A 22,481-nucleotide genomic window follows, 5' to 3' on the forward strand; every position below is an offset into this window, starting at 1 on the left:
AAGGAGTATTAAAATTATTGTTATTTCATTAATTTGGATGATACATTTTTCTAAATGTACTCTTATTTTGTGCTCTTAAAATGTAAAGTTTTATTTTGCAAATTTGTAAGTAATGTTTGATTTTCGTAATTTTAATTCTTTACAAGGTATTTGGACCACATTTACCGTAATAAATTTGCCCACTTGAAATTTTCTAATACCGAAATCTCAAAATTACAAGAATGGTCTGGAATCGCTAGCTCCTAACTATTGGATCATATAATAAGGGCCAAACTATAATTTAAGCGAATTAAAAAAACCTAGATATTCTTCTACCATTGAAAACGTGTTAAGAATGCTAAATATCTAGACACAAAGGACTTGATCGTTAAAAACTTATCACATAGATCTATCTACAGTTTCCAAGTAAAAGGATTTATACTAGACTGCGTCCATTGTTCATAACCCGAGCAACATTGTTACACTGTTCTGGACTTTATAGAAATCATCTAATTAGGTCAGTAAATATTTCAACGTTTAAAAAGAATGATTTTTGTAACAATTTTCTTTATAGAATGACATTTAACAGTCAACAAAATTTATTAAAAACGTATTAAAGATAAAACTTATCTTGTAATATTAACAAGAAAATACAATTTGGCATACTCTCCCCTTTAATTTTCGCACAATAAATAGTAAACATCCTTAGAAACATATTTTCTTAAATTAACGATTTGTTTCATTATCAAATCATATAAATTCGTGTTTGATTATAAATAAAATGTTGTATATAAACATATATAATTTCAATAAATATAAAAAAGTACTTGCTCCGCCGGGACTCGAACCCGGATCTCTCACTTGCCGGGTGAATGTGCTACCATTACACCACAGAGCCCTCACTTTTTACGATTCAATTATTTTGTATTTGGCAGTTTCTTTCACATATGTGTTTAAATAACCAAACTAACATATGATCTGAAGACCAATTACCTGTCAAATGACTTCTGTTTACATTAGTTAAATTTGTATAAGTGGCAATAGCCTAATTTAATTACAATAAATATTGAATCGCAAAAAGTACTTGCTCCGCCGGGACTCGAACCCGGATCTCTCACTTACCGGGTGAATGTGCTACCATTACACCACAGAGCCCTCACTTTTTACGATTCAATTATTTTGTATTTGGCAGTTTCTTTCACACATGTGTTTAAATAACCAAACTAACATATGATAGGAAGACCAAATACCTGTAAAATGACTTCTGTTTACATTCATTAAATTTGTATAAGTGGCAATAGCCTAATTTAATTACAATAAATAAATATTGAATCGCAAAAAGTACTTGCTCCGCCGGGACTCGAACTCGGATCTCTCACTTGCCGGGTGAATTTGCTACCATTACACCAAGGAGCTCTCACTTTTTACGATTCAATTATTTTGTATTTGGCAGTTTCTTTCACATATGTGTTTAAATAACCAAACTAACCTATGATCGGAAGACTAAATACCTGTCAAATGACTTCTGTTTACATTCATTAAATTTGTATAAGTGGCAATAGCCTAATTAAATTACAATAAATATTGAATCGCAAAAAGCACTGAAATATATAACTACATATTTGGCGTTCAAATAATGATAACGACAGAAATGTACCTAAAATGGCTGAACAAAACCTCTTACTCTAGATACTGAAAAATGTTATTTATGTCTGTCTGTCCACACGGTTTCTCAAAAACAAACTGATCTATAGACAGTAAATGTTGTAAGAAGCTCCATTTGTGTGTAGGCATCATTCCATAAGATTAGGCTGAGCGTTACATTTGAAAATGAGCATTTTTACATCAAGGCAGCGGAAGACGACATAATTCTTCTCCACTACGAATCTATTAGCAATTTTTGGAGTTGTTATTTACCCAGTTTCATATACCACAAAAGTTTCCAAGTTTTACAACATGAAACAATTTTATAATGTATAAAGGGTGTTACAAAACTCTCTATTCAAACTTTTGAATATTCTTCCATTAATCAAGAGGAGCTGAAAACTAAATGGTCTCTTTTCTTTTAACATTCGTCTGTCTATATCTGTTTCCTAGTTTATATTCTTTATTTCAGTAACCCGTAGAGGGAATGAATTCAAATTAAGTAGGTACAATTATTTTTGTTGCAGTCTCTAATCAATAGCCAAATTAATATTAAACTCTCGTATAAAGTTTCAAGATGCCGGACGACTTTAGTATTTAAAGCTTAATACCGCAACACCTAACAAGATTGTAAAAATAGTAATAAAATGTGAAAATTTGCTATACATAATAACACAAACGTTTCACCAGAATAATTCAAATTGGTCAATAAATAATGTATATATGTATATACATTAGCTTTTAAATGTTGCAATGCACTGCTAATGGTGCTGTAAAGATGAAAACGATAAACATTTAGTTTATAATTACAAATGGCAACTTTTATTATTATTTAGAAAGTGTTATAACCTTTATTATTATCTTTTGCGGTATTATTTATGAATTAAACATTTTAACCGTTGTTCATTCTGATATGTGCTATTATAAAATAAAATAATCTCATTATTTAAAACTGCAAGATAAATAAGTATTTTTTTGACAAATTTTGCGTCTTTTTATCGATACAGGTTTATGATAAAATAAAAAACATAATACGTACAGACAGACCGTACAAGAAAGGGATAGAATACTGATTGTATTTATTTTTTAGCTCCTCTTGGCCCATGGAACAATTCCTAAAGCTAGTATTGAGAGTGGTTAGACTTTGTAAATGTTTACATAACGGGTACGTGTAAAGTTCTACTAATTCCGATCGTCTCTGTTTAGACGTTTAATGGACTGACAAGATTGTCTTAGTACACTCCACACAAACTTAGAAATAAAGAAGTCTTACTATAATGCTCTACAGTAGTAAAAAATGGTTACTATGTTATATTAAAACAACTTAAAAAATTATTATTTTACAAAAATTACAATAATTATTGAGTATGAAAGGTTATAGATTAAAAGTAGACAGTTTAATGATTTAATTAATGACGTTATTTAAGAGCGATAATTTGGTATGTCAGTAAAACGTGTCAAACGACTTATCGCGTCATGTCAACTAAGATAACAGTTAGAGGTTGAAAATGTAATGTAATATTCGTCAGCCAGCCTCTTCTGTCAATACCAGAACATTGTTGACATTACCATCTCCACTGATCGGTCTATATTATTAATTGAAATGTGTCAAGCAATTCATCACGTCATGTAACCCAAGATAGCAGTTAGAGGTTGAACACATAATGTAATATTTGTCAGCCAGTCCCTTCTGTCTATACCAGAATATTGTTGATATTACCATCTACGCTGATCGGTTTATATTATTCAGTGAAATGTGTCAAGCGACTCATTGCGTCATGTAACCGAAGATAGCAGTTAGAGGTTGAACACATAATGTAATATTTGTCAGCCAGTCCCTTCTGTCAATACCAGAATATTGTTGACATTACCATCTACGCTAATCGGTTTATATTATTCAGTGAAATGTGTCAAGCGACTCATTGCGTCATGTAACCGAAGATAGCAGTTAGAGGTTGAACACATAATGTAATATTTGTCAGCCAGTCCCTTCTGTCTATACCAGAATATTGTTGATATTACCATCTACGCTGATCGGTTTATATTATTCACTGAAATGTGTCAAGCGACTCATTGCGTCATGTAACCGAAGATAGCAGTTAGAGGTTGAACACATAATGTAATATTTGTCAGCCAGTCCCTTCTGTCTATACCAGAATATTGTTGATATTACCATCTACGCTGATCGGTTTATATTATTCAGTGAAATGTGTCATGCGACTCATTGCGTCATGTAACCGAAGATAGCAGTTAGAGGTTGAACACATAATGTAATATTTGTCAGCCAGTCCCTTCTGTCAATACCAGAATATTGTTGACATTACCATCTACGCTGATCGGTTTATATTATTCAGTGAAATGTGTCAAGCGACTCATTGCGTCATGTAACCGAAGATAGCAGTTAGAGGTTGAACACATAATGTAATATTTGTCAGCCAGTCCCTTCTGTCAATACCAGAATATTGTTGACATTACCATCTACGCTGATCGGTTTATATTATTCAGTGAAATGTGTCAAGCGACTCATTGCGTCATGTAACCGAAGATAGCAGTTAGAGGTTGAACACATAATGTAATATTTGTCAGCCAGTCCCTTCTGTCAATACCAGAATATTGTTGACATTACCATCTACGCTGATCGGTTTATATTATTCAGTGAAATGTGTCAAGCGACTCATTGCGTCATGTAACCGAAGATAGCAGTTAGAGGTTGAACACATAATGTAATATTTGTCAGCCAGTCCCTTCTGTCAATACCAGAATATTGTTGACATTACCATCTACGCTAATCGGTTTATATTATTCAGTGAAATGTGTCAAGCGACTCATTGCGTCATGTAACCGAAGATAGCAGTTAGAGGTTGAACACATAATGTAATATTTGTCAGCCAGTCCCTTCTGTCAATACCAGAATATTGTTGACATTACCATCTACGCTAATCGGTTTATATTATTAAGTGAAATGTGTCAAGCGACTCATTGCGTCATGTAACCGAAGATAGCAGTTAGAGGTTGAACACATAATGTAATATTTGTCAGCCAGTCCCTTCTGTCAATACCAGAATATTGTTGACATTACCATCTACGCTAATCGGTTTATATTATTAAGTGAAATGTGTCAAGCGACTCATTGCGTCATGTAACCGAAGATAGCAGTTAGAGGTTGAACACATAATGTAATATTTGTCAGCCAGTCCCTTCTGTCAATACCAGAATATTGTTGACATTACCATCTACGCTAATCGGTTTATATTATTCAGTGAAATGTGTCAAGCGACTCATTGCGTCATGTAACCGAAGATAGCAGTTAGAGGTTGAACACATAATGTAATATTTGTCAGCCAGTCCCTTCTGTCAATACCAGAATATTGTTGACATTACCATCTACGCTAATCGGTTTATATTATTCAGTGAAATGTGTCAAGCGACTCATTGCGTCATGTAACCGAAGATAGCAGTTAGAGGTTGAACACATAATGTAATATTTGTCAGCCAGTCCCTTCTGTCAATACCAGAATATTGTTGACATTACCATCTACGCTAATCGGTTTATATTATTCAGTGAAATGTGTCAAGCGACTCATTGCGTCATGTAACCGAAGATAGCAGTTAGAGGTTGAACACATAATGTAATATTTGTCAGCCAGTCCCTTCTGTCAATACCAGAATATTGTTGACATTACCATCTACGCTAATCGGTTTATATTATTCAGTGAAATGTGTCATGCGACTCATTGCGTCATGTAACCGAAGATAGCAGTTAGAGGTTGAACACATAATGTAATATTTGTCAGCCAGTCCCTTCTGTCAATACCAGAATATTGTTGACATTACCATCTACGCTAATCGGTTTATATTATTCAGTGAAATGTGTCATGCGACTCATTGCGTCATGTAACCGAAGATAGCGAAGATAGCAGTTAGAGTTGAACACATAATGTAATATTTGTCAGCCAGTCCCTTCTGTCAATACCAGAATATTGTTTGACATTACCATCTACGCTAATCGGTTTATATTATTCAGTGAAATGTGTCATGCGACTCATTGCGTCATGTAACCGAAGATAGCAGTTAGAGGTTGAACACATAATGTAATATTTGTCAGCCAGTCCCTTCTGTCAATACCAGAATATTGTTGACATTACCATCTACGCTGATCGGTTTATATTATTAAGTGAAATGTGTCAAGCGACTCATCGCATCGTGTAACCTCAGATAACCAATCTCCTCTGTTCGCTCTTTATTATTTTTTACTTCGCCTGATAATATCGATCTCACGGTTGTGAAATAAAAGAGACGCAAGGATTAAATAGTGAAACACTGAAGGACTAAGAAGGACCTGATCCGTACATACGTAAATATAATGAGTTGGAGGGAAATTAAGAGTAAGCAACTTAATGTACGTAATCTTCTGTCTAACGTTTCTTGGCAATGCAGAAGTAAAGAGTTCTATTTGAGTAAGTACCAACTGACATAGAGAACATTTGCTTTTATCCGTCCACCCGTATGTGCGATAACTCTGGACAGAAAGATGTTAGAGACTTGAGGTGTATAAAATATGATAATCTTTGTCTAAAGAAGACCTCTAATCATTTTAGAGTCTAAAGGTCAAAGGGTAGTGCACCTATTTTTTCGTCTGTGTGTATGGTACCTCTTCATTTGAAGCTTCTAAAGGCTTGTAACTTGGTACGCAAGTTCCTATAAACCAATTGTATTTATTAATTAAAATTAATTACAATAACCTAATAATATTTTAAACATAGATATTAAAAAAAATTGTATTTTATTACCTGGAGGTATCCTGACTCTCAGCAACGTGACATTCCACTCATATCCAACAAACTGAAACAAATTAAAGCACGATTTAATGATATAATATTTTACATATTTCTTGACATTGTATTTTCCAGTAATATTTTGTATCCATTCAAAACGAAGAAAAACGTTCTTAAAAGAATATTCATAACCCTTCGCATTTCTTTTATTACTTTAGTTTTATGGTATAACCTTTCCCGTAAGGGGTATATCGTTTGAAATAATAGATTCTTGATCAGTGAGGAAATATATTACAATAAGCTTCAATGTACGAAAATAAATCAAACCGTTCTTCTAAAACTATATATTTTTGCTTTGCTTCGCTTCGTTTCCTGTTTGTATTTGCTTCGTTTACAATAACTGATAGAATTTGACTGCATAAGGATAATAATCATTCATGTATTATTTTGTTTACCATCCAATCATAATAACTTAAATAATAATAACCTTAACAATTTCTGAATTGTGAATTGATTACAACACACCACAGACAGACAAGTTCTAAAAGAAGCGAAATAAACTGTGGTGTTAGTGAAACTATTTTTGTTTACCTAGAACAATCATAGCATATTTCAAGTAATACTTCCCAATTGTTTAAAACACTGTTGTCACCTACAGACAAATATATACATTATCTATTTTCTAAAATTTTAAGAGTAATTTACTGTGATATGTTATTGCGTTCTGTTTACATGTTGTATTATGTTAGGAACAATGTATAAAATCCTTGCTGGTGGTATATTGTTTCATCCTATAAAGTTTACCGGTAGCTTAGTGTTAATTTTATGAAAAAACGTTTTACAAATATATTTACAAGTGTTTAAAGGTTAAAACTAAAGTAAATAGTAGGTGAATTATTTTCATAAAAATATATATTTACCATTAAAGACGAGGTCTAATCACCTCTTTGTGTTTAATATACCAGAAATGCGAACGTAATATTTGCTTCTTTCAATGATTAGCACTGTGGTAGATTAGTTACATGGTTTAATCCAATTATTACAAAGCTGCATGTCTAGAAAGTGTCAATCAAACCTTACTTATAGGCATAGAAAATTAAATTAAAAATCAACATACAATGTCCCTTAAATTATTAACTGGTCACATTGGAGATTTAAATGCTTAACATAATAATACAACACCCAATAGCATGTATGCTATGTATTTAATGTTGATTTGATTTATACTAATCGATTATTGTAATTGTTTTTTGAACAATACTATTTTATATATTAATCTATTAAATATTAAATGTGTTTTATATATAATGAAATATGTTTTAGAGGTACAAAGCACATTTAAAATGAACTAAATATAGTAGCAAAAATAGTTTATTTAACAAGCAATAGATGGAAGATATCGTGTTACCAGACGAAAGGTCCGGTATGGCTTCTAGATGATTCAATCTGGATGAAAACTGAGGCGAATTCCCAATCTCTCTGAGGACAACATTAGCTGTAGGAATCAGATATTGGCTCAAAGTATCAGGTTTACAAATTAAGGTAATCATTCCTGTATGAAGATTGTTACAACCGTTTATAAGGAAGTCCGTTGATTAACGTTTCATATTAATCAATGTGTTGTAAAGAATATTTAAGTGGACATAAATATTTAAAGTGCCGTTAAAATTTATATTTTATGTTTGCTTAATACAAAAGTATTTGGTTATTTAACAAAAGACCCTTCTGATTTCAATAGTCTCAAATTTATTATATAGAAGATGTTTAAACTGAATGGACCTTATTTTATCATAATACTGGACCTTTTGGGCATAATACTGAGGGTAACTAGTAATTATAAACCCATGTAATTACAGTCAAAGGATTTGTTTCTCTGAATTGTAATAGACAAAGTATATTTTAATATAATATACGTGTTATTATGTCCTCCTTCTTGGACGGGTAGGAGGTTTACATCAAAATAAATATACAACAATATAGTGATTATGACAAAGCTATAAAAATCATGAAGTGTCAAATAGTAAAATAGATTTAATTTTATTTCTATAAACATTTTGAACCTTCAGTTAATGCATAAATTCGTATCAAATGTGTTAAAACTTCTAGATTTCATAAATAGGTTTGGTATTGTTCAAGAACAAAGTACTTGTTAATGTTTCATAAGGTGGTTAGTTGTGATTATTTTTATTATTTTATACAAGATTATTGGATGCTATGTGTTGTTTGCACCTGTACCAGAAAAATCGTTTGAATATAATGTGGTACTTGCTGTTTTCTAGTTTTATTGTCATCCTAATTACTTAATAATTTAAGATTTAGGTTACCGTGCTTAAAATCTTGGTTTTATTTCTAATTATAAGTCGAAATAGAGCATTAAATTGAATAAATGTGAAAAATGTAAATAAATCATGGTTGGACAACTCTAAAAAAGTTACCATATACTTCAATGATATCACAATTTGATTTTATTAGGTAAGTTTGGTAATCTTTTTCACGCTTGACTCATCAAGGGAACCGTGGATGAATCGTGAATTGAAATGTAACTGCCAAGTTATACAGCTCAACTGGCTTACGATTATAAAGAAGAGCTCATCATGAGCACGATTTATTTAATTTTTGTTCTACGTAACGTGAGTGTACTGAAACATGCAATATACCACATTTTTTGCAATATCAGAAAAAAATCTACTAACCTAACTAGTACTAACATAATAATATCTACCAAATACCTATATCCTATAACGGACTTCTTACTTATGGCAAGAATAGTTACGAATTTTCTTTTTCCAACTTTATTTTTGTATTGCGGATAGTTAACATGCTCAGCCTCACGTGAATATTCGTCATGATGATGATGTTACTACTTATTGTAGAGTAACATAGACTCCGGAGGCTTAAAGTGTTAAAAAGGGAAAGTATTAACACAGCATACGTCCGATATTGTTGGCATTGACTAGCAGTTACTTGCTGGCCGTGATATCACACAGCATGATCTCAATGGATGGATGGAGGTCATTAATGCTTTGGGGTTAAGCCAAATTATATCTAGTGAATGAAATTTGATGGTTTGAAGCCTGAAACTCTTGTCTCTAATCAAATCCTTTATCTCCTGTTGAATGGAAACTAATTTAAACAGGAACATGGTAGTCAGGACCTTGCTATTTTCTGTCACCTCAATAGAGTGAAAGGATATGGGGGTTCGCCACTCAATTATTTCAGTTTAGAAGCTGTGTAATAATAGATTAATCTATCTTGTGTAGAATTTATCACATGTAATTAGTACTTGTTTTGAGAAAGGTTTAGAGTTTTCCTGACTTTTTAAGAAAATAGTTATGATTTTTTCAAGCGTTAGTTTACTTCAGTTTTATATATTTCGAGCATATAGAATGACCCGTCCATCCACTACATCAATAAATACTTTGGCAGAAATTTGAATTCGGATGGAGTTCTCTTAACTCATTTACTTGAGGAACATACCATCCGTACCTCTAGTCTAGGGAGGATATTGTAGTCCCATTGAATTGAACAGTTTCACAATACTACCTGGGTAAAAGACTATTTGAAAGCAAAATTTGGACTGAAATTAAATATACGTCATGTTACTGGAAGGGGTAAATTTACAAAATAGGCAAGGTAGGAGTACACCTTACCACTAAATGTAAATGGCTCAAGAGACTGCTACTTATGTCAGAAGTGTTTAGAATGTTATTTAAAACTAATAGTCTCAAGGTGTCCCTGTTTTTTTTTTTTTTTGTTTTTTTTTAACAGGAAGTTTTGTGTAAATTCACGGGCAACTGCTAGTTAATTATTATCCAGTAAAGCCGAACACACAGTACATAGCAACATTATTTACCTGAAAATAGCTGATAGAAAAACACGTGGCTTCTATTTACGTTGGAGGAGGGTGTTTAACAAACAGTTGGAATTTTAACAAAGCTTTCCATAGATATACCGTTCTTCGGTTCGTAACTTGTAAAAGTTAAATTTCAAAACGAAGTGCAATTTTTACATTACTGTCATACATAAATTATGCCAAGGCTACGTAAAAAGTGGCAATATCAAATAACGACCATTGCTCAGCAAGGTGGACTTTTGCACATTAGAGGACTTTAGTACATTACGATATTCTTTGCATCGCATCTCAAATGTGCGTCTAGTCTGTCGGATATAAACATTGGGACAGTTACGATATTAGACGGGTGACGTTTTATGAGCTAGAGCTATCTTTTGGTTTCGAAATTTTGGTGGTTACATCAAAGCTTACCTCTTCAAATATATTTTTGAAGGTTTGATGATTAAAACCTATACTAATATATATTGTTTCTTGCAACAACCAGTTCCACTGCAATTAAATTTCTTATAATAAAATTATGTATGAATATAAAATTGTTTATTTCTATTATGTCACTGTTAAGTCCTTAGGCTATTGCCGTATACTTTATGAAAATAAATATTTAAGAATTTTTTAAGCATAAATCTAAAATTGCACCAATCTTGTGTGTATGTGCATGATTGGATGTGATAGGTTTAAAATAATACTATTCATTAAAGAACATATTTTATAATTTTACAATGTAAGATTAAAAGTTGTTACGATAGCAAAGTATACAGTAGTTGCAATAGTTAGGTAACAATTCAAGTTCTAAAAATCCTATTTTATATTTCTTATGTTGTATTTATTCTTATAAGATAAATATATTTATCTTTGAAATGGTTAAGATTGATGATTAATTTAATGTTTTTTAAAGTCAAATTCATTATTGATTATAAATTTATTTAAAGAAAATTGGTGTATTAATTGTCTATAATGCCACAGAAAGCCTGAGGACATTAAGAGGCAAAACTTAAAAAGTTTAGATAACTTTCACATTTTTGCATTCACTGATAATATTACCATTCTACAGACTGTCATTGTCATTATTGGCATTGGAATGTGAAGGTTTAAATAATTTTATTTCGTCATTATCCTATCATTAAATAACCCCAAAGGATCCCAAAATATGTTATTAATAATACTTTTATCTAAATAATACATTTTAAAAAGTGTTTATTTTTTATTATTACAGTAAAACCCAAATATTAATACGGCAATTCCTTTTATTAGAAGGTTGAAGGCTCCAGAAGGGTGTTAACCAAAATTTAATTACAAACTCATTCGAAACCACAATTATTTCATTTTTTAATTTATAAGCATAATTGAAGAGAATGAAAGGAATCAATATACTCGATTAAAAATGCGAACGAAGGAATACAAAAACAAAAGAACAGTCGTCTGATCGTATCTGATTTTATTGGATTCGTCTCCTTTGACGTTCGAATCAGAGGTTCGTTTTTATTAAAGAAACAGTTCCGGGAATTGAAAATTTTTTATAATCCTTATGAAACATGTTTTACCTTTTATACTGTGTATTTATCGAAATATAAAAGTGGTATATTGTAGTGTTATAGAAAAACTGTAAATTGTGAACTTATTTATTTCTAACTAAAAAACTATGTCACTATAAAGTAGTCGAGACTACATGTTTGTGGCCACTACACGTCACATACCAGTGGGAAATTGAAACGTCCAACTAGATTTAATACATTAATTAAACTTTATGTAACATACAATTACGGTAAATATAAGAAATTATATTAGACGTGTATGTGTCATTTATTTACATTTTATAAATGATTGATGGCATTTTTTATTTCTACGTCGTATTAGTTCTTGTGACCTCTTTTACATTGAAATTCCGAAAGATGTGAAAATACTCATGTATTCTACTCGCAAAACAAGGTTTAAGATGTATTATGTAAACTAGGTCCTAACACTCAAATGTTTTTTTGAGATTTTATATTGACATTAAAATATTGTTTTCTATTACGTTATCGAAATTTTATTCATATTTATGATATGCAGTTTGTATGTGGCCAGAGTATATTTAAACTGTTCTCTATAAATATATATCTGAATTTCATATGCAAATGGTCAAAATAGTGCCATTTCACTGATTTTAAAGTCTTCACAACGAATATTTAAAAACAATCACACTTTGGTAAAAGAATCTACAAACATATTTAACAACACACCAACATATTAAAACATTTATCCCATTTGAATAATTCATAGTATATTAATACCTAAATTATGTAGGTAGGAATAATTATTTCAAAACTAAAAAAACAGGAGATCTACGATCTCAGTTTATTATGTATTTTATTACTAGTTTTCTCCTCTTATTTTTCCCCTGTACTACTTACTTTTAAACTCTACAGAAATACGATTGATGCCTTAAAAGGTTATGTTCACGTAGATGAGATAATAAATATGGTGTACGAGTCTGATTATAAAAAACCAGCCACTTTATTAAGTTTTCTGTACACAAAGAAAAAAAACATTGAAGTGTAATATGTTTAAAAGTATATTTTTAAAAGGGTATAGGGGTAATATATGTTTCCACAATTTTGAATTAATTAAAATTTATTTGTGAAACAAAAATTTCAATACTTTTATTACGTGCAGCATGTACAGACTGGGGCCTGTGCATATTTTGGGACACATAGTTCATATTCTCCGATCGTGTAATGATTGATCCCTAACGCTAGATCATTCATGACTTTTTTACGGCAAGGAAAAGCGAATATCTTTTGTAACATACACATTGAAAGCTATCACCTAAATGTAAAGTAGTAAGACAGAAGGTTAAAGGGAAACTTCGCCAGACATGTTTCATCAATTAAGCAATACCGCACAGAAACTCTGATGGCCTGCGGCGTCGTTCAACAGAACTTCGTTACTTCAGCGGTTGACGCCCGAGCAGATTGGCAACACTGTACTGGAACCAGGATACTGCAAGGTGAGATAGGCAGGCATTGAAGAAACTTCACAGAAACTTCCTACAAATAAGTAAAAGCTTTTGCTACGATACTCAAATTATTGTAATTGCACTTCTTCACTATTATGTATTCACGACACATCATTGATTAATACATTTTTGACGCAGTAATTTGAGCTATTTATCTGTGTTTGTATTCTAGCTATTCACATTTGCTATGACATAATCATAGTTTTTCACAACATAATGTTTAATAAACATAATGATAAAAGTCAAATTTCTGTTACTTTGGCATTAAAAGTAGCAATATTATATAAAATTTTATATAAAACCTGCTTGTAGCGTGGAAATTCCGCATACAAATACAACGGTCACAGATATTTTTACAAGTTGTTTATATGTTTTAGATATTTTTATAAATAACTGTAAAGAGTGTATTGAAAGGTACCTTATAATTTATAAAATCAATGAAAATATTAAATGCACGTTAAAATTTAATATAATTAAGTTTAATTCTTTATTGATCATAAATTTGAATTTTTCCATTTACTTATTTAGGAAACAGTTAGTTATTTAGAAATCGTGTATTGTGTTTTAGCTTACCTAAAATATTTAACGATGGCAATCATAAGAAATCCTGCTATCTCTTGTTATTGTTTAATAGCTTCTCAAATAAATTGAAAGTAACAAGATATTAATTTTTATATAATGAAGTGTTTGGTCCTTTTATACATTTTCTTTTTCATTTCAATAAGTAAGAAATAAATACTATGTATGTTCATGTACACGTTTACGATGGATCGATTTTTTCGTATTTTGCGTGAGTATGTTGTCTGTGATATGGAAGGAGATTTTTTGTAAGTCACTTGTAAAAATACTAGTTTCTCTACAATTTTTAATTATATTTTAAATCGTATTAAAAATTACATAACCTGTAAAAATTCTAAGATCTACACGCTCTACAAATACAAGATGTACGCCAAACCACATGACGCGTAACAGCATTCGCTGAGGTTGAATGCAAGTATCCAGCTCATTTCATTATTGGAATGTCGTGCAAACATACAATGATTATATAATACATTTTCAATCCTAATGCTTGAGCGCAATGAAACTTGTATGCGCGGAAAGGATATAGTACGCTTAAAAGTAACCAAAACTCATACATTATTCGTTACTGTAATCACTCTTGTATGCAATACTTGATCGGTATTGTAATACAGTTATCAAAGACAAATTTGCTAAATATCTATTTTATTAAAGATTGATATAAAACCCACCTTAGTTTTATTTTGAGTAAAGTAGGTTTCTCAGCCTTATGTAGTTATAAATTTTCATGATCGAGGCATCAACGCATGGTCAACTAAGGAACCAGAAGTATCTTAGACAGGAAGTAAATTACAAGGGCCGGAAGTATAAACTTTGTGACCGATGTAGGCTTTTTTCAGACGTACGTCCTTATATATTTTCATGATTGGGCCAATAAGTTACACTCAACTGAAGCCTCAAAAATGCAATTCGTTATAGACAGAAGTGCTCATACACGCGCCAAGGCCAATATAAAAGCCATTTTTAATTTTGAACATCATAAATCCTGAAATAATAAGTACTTAAAATAAGCCTGTTTCCGTTTGAAAATGGCATAGTGCTTCACCATTTATTACATCGTAAATGAGTTAACTGAAAATCCAAGGACTTCGACTTTAGGACTCATTCCATTGTTACTGAAATTGTTAGAGCTTTTCATTACAAATACATAAGACAGAAATTCGAGTTATTACACAGATACTTATAAAAACTGTTTTACTCTCCTTCAAGGGCCTAAAACTCTGTTATTTTTTCACTGAAATTTAAAATGGATCAATATTTATCGGTGACTTGTTTCTATCAGGCACGTTTAGAATCTAATTTAAAAAGAATATACATATAATATGTTGCATAATTATGTTGTCTGTGACAATCCAGAAGTTTTTTTTGTAAAACTCACTTTACAAAATTAGCTTCCATACTAGTTAATTACATTTTCAATTATAGGAAATACCCATCATTTTCAAATTTTTCAGACAGATATTGCATGGGAAGGTGCGTGAAACTGCTTGTTTAGCCATATAACTCATGTTTTAAATTAAATAGTTTTTGCAAAAATCTAGGGTATTTTTATTATTTCCAGTCCATTGTATAGTTTCAAATATGACACAAAACAAACCAAATAAATTATTTAAAAAATTAGACATTTTATATTTTAACTTGTTAAGGAATATTGTTAGAGGAATATTGCAGGAATGATTTTAATATATGTTTTCAGAGTATAGAAAGAACTAACATCTTACTGAACTTGTATGTAATACGTTGCAGAACATACACAAAGGTGAAAATTGCCACAAAAGGGAGAGTACCTGGGTTAGCTCTTCATTACCAACATCAAGGATATTTTGTAACAAAGGACAAACGCTCGCTTTCAATGGACGCATGGCGCACAAGTTACATCTGCTTCACCTTTATCTTTTTTTATTCCATCACAGTATTCTCCATTTTCAAAACCATTTTGTTAGGCAAGGAAAAGTCTATTATCTGAAAGCTAAGTCGCCTTTAAGTTAAATTACTCAGGAACAATGATGTATATTATAATAGTTAGTTGTTTCTGTTTTATATATTAATGTCTGATATTTGAAATTGTAAAAAATGTTACTACTGAGAATGGATGATTTGAAAGGATAAAAATATAACGGACATTTATCATCGTGTAAGAAAAATTTAACAGTAAAATTCGAGGATTTGGAATCCATCATCTTCTTCTGATGTCAAAATGACCTCAAGGCAACATAACGTTAAGCAAGCAAAAATCCTTTCTGATCCAATTCAAATCCTCGAAGCGTAGTTTTCTATCATTATATAAATTCTGACGTCCTCTTATCAATTAGGAATAACCTGCGTCGATCAAATCCAGATACACAATTTGGTGTATCGACACAATCCGATTTTTGAAAAATGATGACAGAAAGCCAGAAGCTGGTAATTGATAGATTAATGTAATGGTGTTGGTATTCTTGGTTCTAAATTTGACTTTATTGACAGGGGGTAAAAGTTGATGGGTGGATGAACAATGTTTTTTTGCTTATATAAAACTGCAAAAACTATCTCTTATTTTTCAGATGCAAAACAAGTTATTGCTTCTATAATTTGACTCCGAATTTTAATGTATTATTACCATCGGTTCAACTTAGCATTATTATACCACATTATCCTACTGGTACTTAAAGAGAACAAAATATGGTGTTTCAACTCGTATAATGGTAACAATACTATTAAGGCAGGCGTAAGTCAAGCATATGTCGTTCAAATACTTTGTTTAAAGTTTGTTATTGAGGATGGAAGCTTTAAAATTATGATATATTTTTGGACAGTTGCCATCGTTACATGTTAAAAATTCCTAAAAGTACATTTTGAGAATTTACCCTCATCGTCAGACGTAAGAAAGTTAATGCATAAAAAAGTACTTATACCCTAAAACATGCGGCGATGGACTGCTTTACACACACAATTCGTACACGCCCTATGGTGTTTAGGTCTAGGACCAAAATATAGGATCGGAGATGGCTGCCTTTGCCCCTCCCCCCTTCCAGACCTTCGCTTTCCTGTCTTACTGTTTAAAATGACACGCCGCGAGGCCGCAGAAAGTGCTGATATTGATTTTCTTGTGAGTATCCATTTTCGCCCATACTGGCGTGACGTGTAACTCTTTACCTCTAGTGCCCGGAACTTGCATGACAACGTCTAGGTTAATTTTCTCTTAACTGGACTTCGAGTTGTTTTCGTGTATGATAATTTTTAATTTTAGTGGCATTCCATTGCCCCACGTTGTGAGTATTAAGTACTTTTAAGTGTTTTAATTTTTTTATCTGACGAAGGGGTTAGATATAATTCCTTGAAATACTTAGTATAATACTGGTAGTAGTATAATACTGAAATACTTTACAAAGAATTTGGTATTTATTTTAAGAATAAAAGTATCCAGGTGTCATCTGAAAAAATATTTCATATGCCTATGTACAGTACATGTGAATATAAATCACTGCCTGGAATATAAAAGAGTATAAAGTAAACTGCAAGATCGATATGCTTCTGGAAATATTCACTATTTCAACTCCACGTACAACTTTCCACTTTGATGGTCTAACTTTAGTCTTTAAACAAGAAATGAAGCAAAACGACCGAGTTTGGCGTTTATCTTTGATAAAGATCTATAAGTAACATTTAGATTGATTTGATTATTATTAGTTAAATTTACTACAGTTAAAAAATATGTCCTCTGAACAAGGGGAGGTGAATTTTCTTAGAGAATATAATTTGGAAACATATTATTAAGACTAATTTTAATATTCGAGTCACGAGTACGATGTTTAAGATGCAACAGAAAGCACAGCGAAGTATTTCGAGAATGTTGCATGTTGCAATTGTTCGACGTAGTCTTTAGTTAAACAAACCCAAATTGACAATCCACGATGTTATTCGTGAGACTTAATATCAACAAAATTCAGTTGAGATATTAGATTAAACCCGATTATCACCCAAAGGGTACAGACTAAGCCAGATGTTTGCTTAATGCCATTAATGACAATCCAAATTGAATTAAAGAGTGCTGTTCTCAGATGAAGCTGCATTTCACAAAGTTGATGTCGTCTATCAACACAATTGTCGGATATGGAGTTCACTAACTACAGCCTAACATTGTACAATCATGTGTGCGAATATGAGCGCCTAATGTAGTTCACGTCAAAACTTTTGAAAAAGACAATAGTTACGATGAAATGGTTTCTTTACTCTTCTATTTGACATTGTAATCGTTTTATTACATTGAGTAGTTTTTAGTTACGGCCTTAAAAAATCCCGGCATTCTTTTTTCGGACACCCTGTACAATGACCGAGTTCCATAAACTTTCTTATCCCTTGAAATCATCCCTCATCAATAACAAACTCTAAAAAAAGAAAACTACTAAGACAATATTACACGTCCAATTGGAACTTTTTATCCATTCATTCATTGTTAGTATAACAAAGCAAAGTTGTTATGTCGATAAAAATACACTGAGACTGTTTTAACACAAAAGACTGTCAGTAATGACAGTTGTTAAGGTTACGGTCAATAAAGAATACACCGTATTGATTGCATTTTCGATTAAAGTTCTATCAATGCGTGAAAAACGCTTCGCGCATACAAAAATCAGTAATGAGTAAAATAACAGATGTGTTGACGTTACTGTTATTAAATGTAACTGTTAGTTTGATTATCTTTGTAATTCTGTGTGGTTGCAGTAACGTATTATTTTATTGACAATAGATGATTTGAAATGATATTAGGATTTCGGACATTTTATATCATTATGTTTTTTTAACATAACAGATAGCAAATTCTCAAAATTCCATTATCGTTTTAAAATCTTTATTTTTGGAAGGATAGGACATAAAATGTTTGTATCTACGCAATAGGTGTATTTATTCAGATAGTTTGCTTAAATGATGTTATATATTGTCTTGTTACAAGACTTTCTATGTAGGAAGGACTAATTCAATGCGAATGTTGAGTTTATTAACTCCAGTTCACTTTCCTCTTACGTGCAGAATCTGAAATCTGATACTGTTGCAGACTTGACTCCTGAAATTTGGAGACATTTTCGTCTGAAGGGATACAAAGATTGTCGTCGACGAAGAACGAAGAAGCTCAAGACAGACCCAAGCATCGTTTAGACATCAGAGACACCCTGAGTACAAAAAGTACTGCAATATAGGTGGAAAGATGTTCATTGTCTTATTAGGTGCACAATTGAGTCACTGCCATGTTGACTGACACGATTCCATATCACGATGGAGCAACCGAGTATTTCACATACCGCAGCTATGGTGGGATGGGGTGTTTCAATGCGAATGCGTTCTTAGTCGTGGACAATCTGTGGATCCCTTCAGACAAACATCACTCCATATTTCAGGAGTCAAGTCCGCAACAGTATCAGATTTCAGATGCTGCACGTAAGAGGAAAGTGAACTGGACCTAACCTCTATATTCGCATTATACCAATACACATATAGTATGTAGTGTAATGAAATATAAAAACTTCAAGACTCGATAAATTCTTCAGACATAAAAGATTAAGAGAACATAAAAATTCTGCGGTTAAGATTCAATTTGCCTGTGTACTATCAAGATGAAGATTTGTATCCATGATATAGAAAATAATATTCTATCATCGAGTATGTATTTTGATTTAGTCGTATTTTCTTTAAGAGTCATTTCAGATCGTCTTTGTTATACAGTATAATAAATGCTTAAATCAATCTCAGCCACAAAATGATGAACATAAAAATTACATAGCAGACCCTTGCAGGATTTATGGCTTGGTGTTTACTACATGAAACCTTACTTTGTAATATTTTCTTTCCATTGACCAGGAAATTTTAAACACACAGTAGGTCTTCTATGTAAGAAGCTTACCCGTATAAAAGTTAAATGTAAATATCTCTACATTTTCATACCCTAGTGTATCAAAAGATAATGGAAATACACAACAATGTAAGTATTTTATAATGCTGTTTTTTTTTTTTTTTTCAAAATGTATCAACACTGTGTAGGATATAATTTTAACGTTTATACATGTTTCTATCTAAGGATAGTTAACGTTGGTTTCCCTGGATGATAAATAGAACATTTTACATCTAAAAATATACGACCGCTCCTTCATATTTACGTAAAAATTCATAAATAGTATTATATATTTAACTTTACATTTACGTATAAGAAATGGTTACTTATGGTGAGAGCCTTCTTTAGCAGCACATTTAAAGGGTAGAAAATAATTCACTAAACAAAAGAGTAGCAACTTAAATTCAATTCAAATTCAAACATAATAAACTTAGAGAAAACGCCTTGAAGACAGTTATATCAGATTCTGATTTGTGCACTGGAGTTATAAATATATTGAAAAACTTACATGCTCTATTTGTGGATTAATAATAGTATCCACTACAAGACAATTCTGTCAGAATATTACGTTAATTTCAAAATATACTGTATAATTTTATTTTATTTTAAGCTGTTATGTTATGAAAAATAATTTAACTAATTGACGTAATATAAGGAAGAGGCTACTCTTATTTAATGATATTTTCTACACTTTACCAACTACAGTCTGCAACATAATTAAGTACCTATAGAGGAACAATGAAAATATCTTACCAGAAGCGACAGACATTTTGTTTTTAATCAAAGAAATTGCTCTTTTTATCACGTCATTGTCAGTCGTGACAGAGAATTAAAATCCTATTATGAATGACATTGAACAATTAGTGTCAAATATAATTAATTAGTACATTTTCTTTTAACTACCTTGAATATTGGTCTTGATTTTAATGATCACAAAATATTGGCAATAAACTCTAATATCAGTAGCTTTAACTCAGTGTTAAAATTTAATTAAATACAGATTTTTTAGATCTCTGAATAATAAAATGCCAAATCTTACGTAAATTTGGTAGTAATGAAAAATACTTCTTTTCGGCCCAGTTTTACAAAGTTAAACTATGACTTGTATCGTACATCCTTAACTTATCTTCTGGACTACTTTTAGAAATATAATAATATTCGTCAACTAAATAATTAAAATTGTTGCGCAGGCTCCTCGATTAACTACGGAGCGCGCGTGCTACCTTGTACTAGTATTGCAAAATGTTTCGGTTATTTTTTTCTACATTTACTTAAAGGATTTACATTCGATTTATAATAAAACTTTCTAAAAAACGTTATTCATTTTTATAACACAATTTTATATAACGTTTAATTGTATTTTAAGTTAACAGTTTAATTGGCCAATATTTTCCAAATACATTATTAAAGTTAACATCAATGCAACATTTTTTTAAACTATGTACATGGGGTTAAAATAAAATATGTATTTAAAAATACATACAGTCTGACAGGCGTAAAAAATCTTAGTTCCAAATATAAAATTAAACGCAACTTGAGTAAAATATCCGACAATAGTTCTAAAACACCCTGTACGATTATAATTTGTGTATAAATAGGAGCTATTAATCATACAGAACGGGTTTTAAATTTAATGAATGAAAAAGGTTTATTACAGAGACTTTTTTGATTTATAATAGCGTATAAAAAACTTAACTTTTAATTTGTTACTAATTTTTACTAAGGAATAAATACATCTAAGAATACACATGAAAGTATAAAATATAAATAACTCGTCTTTTCACCATTCACCATGCTGTGACAGATTAAGTTACTGTTACTAGCGTGTAGGAACAAATAATATAAACGAATTAAAACTCGTAATAATAGTGGGCTTTGGAACACAACCACGCCTTCACGTAACTGCCTTGTTGGCCCTTTTGCCGAGTTATTATTTATAAATCCATTCGATCATTTCAGAACAGGCTATAAAGGCTCATTTTGCCTCTACAGATTAAAAGCCCAACCGGCCGTTCTTGTTCAAGCTTTTGGCCTCAATAGCTCAAATTGAAAAGAACTGATCTTGTGGCAGCAATTATGGTACTCAATATCAACTCACTTTTGTTGTTCAAATCTATGAAAAACCATGAACGTTTTTAATTATTCTGAGAAGGCTTGTTTATCCCTTTGAAGACCAAAGGCTTTCCTTAGTATGTTAATCCAATCCCTTATTCCTTGTTACAATGCGAATAGTTTTTTATGCGTTTAGTCAATTATCAATATATAGTGCTTGTACATAGCAATGTGTTTTTTATAAATTTGTACAATCATCGTATTCACAAATTAACATTGCTTTTAAAATTATCTAGCCTCAAATTCCAGTAAAGTTGGTCAGATATAAATGCAGAATCTAATACGTTATAACAATGAAAAATTCAGTAATCTACAAAAACAAAATTAGTAAAGCCGTATAGCCACCTTCTGAGGTCTGAAAATTAATATAAATTTATACAATACACTCACATCCAGTTTAGTACAACAAGTAAAGTAGTATTTTATTATATTACGATGCGCTTTGCATAAACAGAAGATCCCGTTCATTAGATATTCAAGAGTATATTCATAGGTGATCCTCTTTTCATTCATACAATTTGTTATTTGAAATGGAAGATTTTTAAAAAGCGTAGGTCCAAAAAAGACGAATGAACGCCTAAAAATTATGTCATTTACTTTGGACGCTTAAAAATATCTTTGTTGCGCTGATCAAGTGTTATATCGCAATTTTATGTTCCGATATTACAGCGTATTGGA

At 31.3% G+C, this 22,481-nt stretch overlaps 1 protein-coding gene and 1 non-coding gene across 2 annotated transcripts in view; both read right to left on the minus strand.

Annotated features, from left to right (window-relative positions):
* LOC124353846 (protein dimmed-like) overlaps window positions 1-22,481 on the minus strand; it is a 159,026-nt gene that overhangs the window by 38,335 nt on the left and 98,210 nt on the right. Inside the window, exon 3 of the mRNA XM_046803870.1 lies at window positions 6,414-6,465. The gene's annotated coding sequence lies outside the window, so the exon portion shown is untranslated. The remainder of the gene's footprint in view (window positions 1-6,413; window positions 6,466-22,481) is intronic.
* On the minus strand, window positions 1,064-1,134 carry Trnat-ggu. Its single transcript has one exon. It is a non-coding gene; the product is annotated as a tRNA-Thr (tRNA).

The sequence above is a fragment of the Homalodisca vitripennis genome, chromosome 2 (assembly GCF_021130785.1).
Source record: "Homalodisca vitripennis isolate AUS2020 chromosome 2, UT_GWSS_2.1, whole genome shotgun sequence".
NCBI lineage: Eukaryota > Metazoa > Arthropoda > Insecta > Hemiptera > Cicadellidae > Homalodisca > Homalodisca vitripennis.